The 8,462-nt window shown below is 51.4% G+C and overlaps 1 pseudogene; it reads left to right on the forward strand.

Annotated features, from left to right (window-relative positions):
- The first annotated feature begins 1,010 nt into the window (after positions 1-1,010).
- Positions 1,011-8,462, forward strand: part of LOC138829991 (protein shisa-5-like) — a 15,993-nt pseudogene continuing 8,541 nt past the window's right edge.

An 8,462-nucleotide genomic window follows, 5' to 3' on the forward strand; every position in this document is an offset into this window, starting at 1 on the left:
CCAGCTCCTCAGGAGGCTGCGATCCGGAGGCTGGCCTTTTGAAAACCAGACTCTTAAGTAAGAAAGTCTGTGAGACTTATCTCCAGATGTTAGAGCTGTGGCTCAAGGGTTAGGCGTTAGCCTTGAGTGGAGAAACTCAGGGACAGCGCATGAGTTCAAGCCCCAGAACCATCTCTCTCTCTCTCAAACACACACACACACACACACACACACACACACACACACACACACACACACACACACACTTGCTGTCTAGGGCAGGCCTCTCTACGGCTCCTAAGCAAACCCGAGGCCTAGTGTTCATGAGTGTCCTTCTCATTCCTAACTGCCAGTTACACAGGAGTGGCAGCCAGTGGCCAGGTCTTGGGTCTTGTGGCACTGACATCTGTAGCATTCATGAGAACAAATGTGCTATTTGGGGCAGATTGTGGTATTCCAGAAAAGCCAGGTGTTCTGTTTGCCGCTCTCCTTTTCCCAGAATATGGGGAAGTTGGTAGGCCAACTATTCTCACTGAGAAACCATGGAAGACCCAGCAGCTGGAGGAGTTAACCTTCCCCGTGCCCACACCAAAGTGCTCAAAGAGAGACTGCATCTCCCCTTCCCCAGTGCTTGCACTAGCAGTGAAGAGGAGGAGGAGGAGGAAGACAAAATTGCTTGTCTCTGTCTACACAGAAAATGTACTGGCTGGCAGAGACTTGTATTTGCCTTGATTGGATCCTTGTGATCCTATAATACCTGTCCTAGTGCTAGGCACTGGTGGCTCACACCTATCATCTGAGCTTCTTCGGGGGGCTGAGATCTGGAGGATCGTGGTTCAAAGCCAGCCCCGGGGGAAGGAAAAATCCATGAAACGTTTCCCTCCGAGGAACCAGCAGAAAATCAGAAGCAGTACCCGTGGCTCCAAAGGGGTAGAGCACTCGCTCGTGCCTTGAGTTGAACCGAGAGCTCAGGGACAGCATCCAGGCCCCAAGTTCAAGACCGGCACCCGAATGCAGACAAAATCAGGCCGATGTCGGGGCTGTCGGACTCCAGCCCTCAGAGGACATCGGGACCCAAATTCTTTTGCTCCTGTGTCCTGCAGAGATTGGGTGACCTTGGTCATCTGAATACCCCGGTTCACCCTAACAGATCCCTGCAATCGAGAACTGCACACCTGATGTCACCGAAGCCTTTTTCTTCTGTGTGTGTTTGTTTTTTGTCTATCTGCTGGGGGCAAGGGGAAGGGAGTTGCTGGACTGAGATGCATCCTGAAGCCAGGGAGAAGGCTAAGGTGGTCAGGGCATGCACAGAAGCAGACCCATCACCTCTGTAGGAAACATGGGTGTCCCCACCCCCTGCGCATGCTCGATGGCCTCCAGGTTATCACTGGGTTCGGTTCATTGCCCTGCCTTCCTTGAATGGATGCTATTGGCTTTCAGACACACACACACACACACACACACACACACACACACACATACACACACTCTGCACTGTGTCTAGCATTCTTGGCAATAAATAACTCTTTTCAAAACAATCGTTTGAAGGTTGTATTCTGTAGCCAGGCCTCGCCAGAGGTGAGGAAGCCCTTTTTCTGCTATTTTGGGGGACCTTTTCTTCTATAGGTGTGTGTTGGGAGCCAGCTCCTACTCCCCAGACATCCTTTTTGCTCTGGAGTGAAGGGATATATTGGAAACATTGAACCCCAGCACTTAAGAGAATGGGCTGTCAAAGGAGGAAGGGACTCACTAGAAGTTAGAAGAGAGAGCCAGGTCCTGGTGGCTCAGGCCTATCATCCTAATTAGTCAGGGGGGGTGAGATCTGGAGGATCGCAGTTCACGGTTCAAAGCCAGGCTGGGTAGGAAAGTCTGTGAGACTTATCTCCAACGAACCACCAAAAAGCTGAAAGTGGAGATGTGGCTCAAAGGATAGAATGCTAGCCTTGAAGAGAAAGAAAACTTCAAGGACGGTATCCAGGCCCCAAGTTCAAACCCCAGACTGGCACAGAAAATAAAAGAAGGGCTGGGGATGTGGTTTAATGGCAGAGTGCTTGCCTAGCATGCATGAATCCCTGGGTTTGATTTCTCACATATACAGAAAAAGCCAGAAGTGGCACTGTGGCTCAAGTGGTAGAGTGCTAGCCTTGAGCAAAAGAAGCTCAGGGACAGCGCCCAGGCCCTGAGTTCAAGCCCTAGGACTGGCTAAATGAATAAAAGAGTAGTTTAGAGCAAAAATAAGTAAAAAATGCTGGTGGCAGAAAAGCCCAACTTTTCTACTGTGGTTAATTGCTGGGTCGAAGGACACAGTAGGTGATTTTCAGTATGAAAACAATGTTAAGTACTTGCTACAAATATGCCTTTTAGCCAGGTCCTAGCTATTCAGGAGGCTGAGATCTGAGGATCACAGTTCAAAGCCAGCTGGGCAGAAAAGTCCTCTTTGAGTAGTAGAACACTAGCTTTCAGCACAAAGGCTCAGCTACAGCATCTGGTTGAGTTCAAGCCCCATAACCAAAACGTGTGTGTGTGTGTGTGTGTGTGTATGTGTGTGTGCTTTTTGTGTGTGTGCTTTTTAATAGACCAAAAGTAGGTTGTCTGTACGCTGAGAATAACAGCATTAGCCTTGAGGTTTAGACACTTACTGAGACAGTAAGAAATCTCTGTCCCTCCCCAAGTCTAGCCTACTGGGTTGGAAAGTTTTAATTACAATGTTTTCTCTGAGACCTCCTGTGTCTGTGTCCACAGCTTGTTTCTCTCATATGTAACATTTTTCCATGTAAGGACTTGGAGGCCTTGGGTAATTTAATTGGAGATAAGAGAATCACAAACTTTTCTGCCCAGGGCTGACTTTGAACTGTGATCCTCAGATTTCAGCCCTCTGAGTAGATAGGATGACAGGTGGTAGCCACCAGCAACTGGCTTCCCATTTTTTCTTTTTCTTTCTTTCTTTTTTTGCCAGTCCTGGGGCTTGAACTCAGGGCCTGGGCACTGTCCCTGAGCTGCTTTTGCCCAAGGCTAGCACTCTACTACTTGAGTCACAGCACCTCTTCTGGGTCTTTCTGTGTACTGAGAAATCAAACCCAGGGCTTCATGTGAGCACTCTACCATGAAGCTACATTTTCAGCCCCCAATTTTCCTTTTTTTAAAAAAAATAAAATTTGTGCCGATACGGGGGCTTGAACTCAGGGCATGGGCACTGTCTCTGAGTTTCTTTTTGTTCAAGGCTAGTGCTCTACCACTTGAATCACACCTCCACTTCCAACTTTTTGATGTATGTGTATTCTTGTGTGTGCTGGTCCTGGGACTTGAACTCAGGCCCTGTCCCTGAGCTTTTCCACTCAAGGTTAGCATTCCACCGGTTTGATCTACAGTGCCACTGCCAGTAGTTCATTGGAGATCAGTCTCTCAAGACTGATCCAGGCTGGCTTTGGATTTTCTTGACCCCCAACTTCGGTCGTGGGGCTTGAACTTGGCCCTGAGATCTTCAGCTCAAGTAGAGTAGTCCATAGCGCTACTTCCCCCAGGCTGGTATTGAACTGTGATCCTCAGATCTCAGCCTTCTGAGTTGCTACAGGATGACAGGCGTGAACCAGGGGAGTCTTTGGCCCTCAGCTTTCTATGTCCACAGCAAACCCTCCTCACTCCCCAGATGAGAAATGTGGGGACATATAACACTAGGGGAGTAGACACTGACTCAGTTTCCCACACCCCATGGTAACTCTCACTTCATGTTTTCTGTCTTGAGAATGATATACTGGTTTTTCCAGGTGTAATGGCAGGGGCTGGTGAGAGATCTGGGGCATTAAAAGAACGTTGCATGGGCTGGGGAGGTGGCTGGGAAGGTGGCTCAGTGGTAGAGTGTTTGCCTCGCATGCATGAGGCCCTGGGTTCGATTCCTCAGCACCACATACACAGAAAAAGTTGGAAGTGGTGCCATGGCTCAAGTGGTAGAGCACTCGCCTTGAGCTGAAGAGCTCAGGGACAGCACTCAGGCCCAGAGTTCAAGACCCAGGACTGGCAAAGAAAGAAAGCTGCACCTCCATTTCCTGGCAGGAAACTCTGCCCCCTCATCCCAATTCCAGGGGGTAGGAGCCTCTTACCTGCTCTATGCCAGGAGATAGCACCCCAAGAACCAGCAGTGTGGGGTGGAGTGGGGTCCTAGCTCACCAGAGAGATGAGATAGCGTCTTAGGGACTGGAGGGACAGTCCCCAGACCCTGAGTTCAAGTCCCATGCCCACCACCAACAGCACCACCCACCACCAACAAAGAATCCAATGAGCAGACCATCACTTTGGGGAGTTGCAGGAGGTTTCTAAGTGTTTTCTGAGAATCACACCCCAAGTTTGGTGGTGGATGGGATGAGGCTTGAGACTGGGAAGGGCAGCCACTTCCCCTCCCCTCCCTCTCCCTCCCAGCTCTCCCTCCCCTCCCCACCTTCCCCTCCCATCCATCCCCTCTCCTGGGCGGGGGTTCCAGGAACAGACCAGAGGGCGGGGCAAGGCCAAGCCAGCAGCCAGCAGCTTGGTCTCCGAGAGACTGCTGCTTCCCTCCTGCCCCTTGCTTCCGGCTGTCTGTCTGTCCGTCCTGTCAGTCTGTCAAGCCATGGCTGGGCCGACCCCGGTTCCTGGGATCTGGTGGCTGTGTCTGCTGCCGCTGTCCCTGGGTGGTGAGCCTGGGTGGGGGGCAGGGAGGGAGGGAGGGAGGGAGAGGTATCCTGATCCAGGGTTGGGGGGGTCTTGAGAGTGAGCTAGGTACCCCAGGCCCTTCTAATAGTGCAGCCCCCACACAAAGTGAACTCCAACACAAAGCTATTTTCCAACTCCTCAAGCCGATCTTTCTCTCTCTCTCTCTCTCTCTCTCTCTCTCTCTCTCTCTCTCTCTCTCTCTCTCTCTCTCACCCTCATTGCCCTCCCTGCTCCTCTGGCGTGGGGTGGGGGGGTTGGGGACTAGAACTCACAGCCTGGGGCCAGCACCAAGGCCTGGACACCTCTCAGCCTCCAGGGCCAGTCCTCCTTTGGCTGTTGCTCCCGCCCCTGCCTAGCAGCCTCCACCCCCCCCCACACACACACTGAGTCTGGCCCCGGGGTTGGTAGTGGACAGGGTTGGACGTCCCTGTTGACTGGATGACTCACTGATGGGAGGGGGAGGACTGGCTAGGAGCTGGGCTGGGGGAGTGCTTTTAGGGGTAGACATTGGAAGAAGCCCCTTTGCCCCAGCCTTTCAGATGAGTCACTTCCTGGAAGCCTCTGGCTGTGTTTCCTGGGGGGGGGGGGGGGGGGAACAGACGGGGTACTTGGCAGAGACCTGAAGGACCTGGGTTGGGGGAATGGAAGGGGAACTTAAGCCTCCCCTTTGCCCCCCCCACCCCCCCACCACACGCCCCCCCCCACCCCCCCCCCCACCCCCTGCTTAGAATCACCACTGGAGTGAGCTCTGGAATGGGAGGGTCCCCTTGATGGTGAAAAGAGTGCTTGTATATTGGGGAAGTCGTGCAGATTCCCCCAATACAAGAGTTTTTGTCCGTCCATCCAGACCTGGTGCTGTAGACCCAGGAGGGGGTGTTTACCTTGAACCCCCAGCAGCTGGGCCAGGAGAAGAATTGCCTTCAGCTGGCTGAGCTCAAGTCCCTTATCCTGCTCCATGATTTGGCCCAGGCCCAGGCCCCGCCCTTTTTGCTCCTCCACTGATCTTTTCTCCCACAAGTCATTCAGTGGGCTTGCATCTTCTGACTTGGTGATTCCTTTGCAGGCTGGATCTCCTCACCCCGGGCCCTATGCCAAGTCGGCTTCGAGGCTGACACACCTCAAGAGATTGTTCTAGATCCCCTGTGACTTGTGGGCTTTTCGGGATCAGGAATTGCCTGGAGGTTTTGCAAACTTCACAGTAAGCTGGGTGCCTGGTGGCTCACACCTGTCATCTTAGCTACTCAGGAGGCTGAGATGGGAGGATCGCAGTTTAAAGCCAGCCCTGGCAGGAAATCTGTGGGACTCTTGTTTAACTCCAGAATGCACCACCAAAAAGGCAGAAATGGAGGTGTGGCTTCTGGGGTACAATGCTAGCTCTGAGTGGAAAAAAACTCAGGGACAGAACATCATCCAGGCTCTGAGTTCAAGTCCCCGGACCAGCACAAAACAATACCCTGTGGTTGTCCAAAAGCTTGTGTGTTAACTTCCACATTTTTGATGATGGCTTCAGGGAGTCATTGGATGCCACAGAGAATACAGATATTTCCTGTTAAACACTTCCTGCTGCACACCCAGCCCTGAACAAATGCTTTCTGTAGCTCTTGGGCAACAGGGTTACTGTGAGTCTGCCAGGATCCAACCTGATGGGAAAGGGCCATCTTGTGAGGATCATGACCCCAGAGTTAGGTCCAGCAGATGAGTGAAGAGAAAGAAAGGACAAAATACTGGACAGGTGTGCAAGCTCCTTGCACGTTTGGTGTGTGAATATTCAGCTATGTATGTAGGAATCCAGTATGGCACTTTCTGGAGGAGGTAGCTTGGAATATGAACCTTGAAGATGAACTGGATGGCTGGGAAGGTGGCTCAGTGGTAGAGTGCTTGCCTAGCATGCACGAAGACCCGGGTTCGATTCCTCAGTACCACAGACACAGAAAAAAAATCAGAAGTGGCGCTGTGGCTCAAGTGGTAGAACACTAGCCTTGAGTACAGAGAGGCTCAGGGACAGAGCCCAGGCCCTGAGTTCAAGCTCCAGGACTGGTACCAAAAACAAAAAAGTGGAGGTGCAGGTTGGAGATGAGAAAATGCAAGAATAGGGCACAATGGGGCTGGATCGATGGCTCATGCCTCTTTCTATGTATCTGGTACCCAACTTGCGGGGTGTGGGGAGGAGGTCCCTAGGTTTGAACTCAGGGCCTGGTTGCTGTCCCTGAACCTTTACAGTGAGCCACAATGTCACTTCTGGTCTTCTGATGGGTCATTGGAGATAAGAGTCTCACGGACTTTCCTGCCTCATCTGGCCTTGAACTGCGATCCTCAGATCTCAGCCTCCTGAGTAGCTGGGATGACAGAGATGAGCTACCCGCACCTGGCCTTTGGATATGATGTTAACACAATGGGGAGAGCTCCAAGGGCAGAGGGTGGCCGAGTCAGACTGGCATGAAGAGAGGTCATTCTCCCTGGAGAAGAGCCACCCCTCCTTCTAAGGGCATCTCTCTGTGGCCTAGAGAGGGCAAAGCTGGATGGAGGGATGCTGGACCGTTGAGGACAAGGCTGTCCTTATTAATGTGTGGTGAGTGTGCAGGTGCATGGGCGGAGCCTGATCCTGTGTGTTTTTCTTCTTCTAGCCCATGATGAGATGTGTTTGAAGGTTGGTGGCGACAACCAAATCGTGGAGTCTTTTCCTGATTTCTGCTGTGGTTCTGCGCTCATAAGTATTGCTGTTCTGATGTATTGAAGAAGTTCGAGGGGAACGAGGAATTATGTGGTATGACGAAGGCCAGGTAGGTACTTTTTAAATTTTTATTTTGCCAAGCCTGGGGCTTGAACTCAGGGCCCTAAGCACTGTCCCTGAGCTGTTTTGGTCAAGGCTAGTGCTCTACCACTTGAGCCACAGCGCCACTTCTGACTCTTTCTGTGTATGCAGTACTGAGGAATTGAACCCAGGGCTTCATGCATGCTAGACGAGCACTCTACGTAGACACTGAGCCACACTCTTAGCCAAGCTCAGGCCTTTCCCAAGAGGATTTATATGGCTTCTGCCTGGGATATGAACACCAAAGTCACCTTGGCCTAATTGCAGAGCTGAAGATGATGAAAAGTGAAGTCTGTTGAGTCAGTGTCTTCCTTCCTTTGAGATACAGCTTTTTTGGGGACCATCAGAGACTCTTCATCTGCTGGGTTGTGGGTCTAATTTCTGTTCCTTTGACTTCTTGGTTATCTCCTGAAATTTCTAGAAGTGCTTCTTCAGCCCCTATAACTAGCTGATAGTTCCCCAACACACACACCAAAAGATAATGAACTAGGGTGCCAGGTTTATCTACAGGATCTTTGTTTTTTGTTTTGTTTTGTTTTTGTCGGTCATGGGGCTTGAACTCTGGGCCTGGGTGCTGTCCCTCAACTCTTCAGCTCAAGGCCAGCGCTCTACCACTTGAGCCACAGCACCACTTCCGGTTTCCTGAGTGGTTTAGTGGACATTAGAGTCTCACAGACTTTTCCTTCCCTAGGGCTGGCTTTGAACCACGATCCTCAGATCTCAGCCTCCTGAGTAGCTAAGGTGACAGGCGTGAGCCACCGGTGCCCGACTCTCCCAGATCTTTGTACCCCCATCTCCATCTTTGTATTCTCCATTGCTATCCAGTATCTTCACACTGATTTTTTTTTTTAATTTTGGGATAGTACTGGGGTTTGAACTCAGTAGTTGCTTCCCTCCTTTCTTCCCTTCCTTCTTCCCTTCCTCCCTTCCTCCCTTCCTTCCTTCCTTCTTCCCTTCCTTCCTTCCTTCCTTCCTCCTTTCCTTCCTC

This window comes from Dipodomys merriami, unplaced genomic scaffold (genome assembly GCF_024711535.1).
Source record: "Dipodomys merriami isolate MVZ:Mamm:240054 unplaced genomic scaffold, mDipMer1.0.p SCAF_18, whole genome shotgun sequence".
Taxonomy (NCBI): Eukaryota; Metazoa; Chordata; class Mammalia; order Rodentia; family Heteromyidae; genus Dipodomys; species Dipodomys merriami.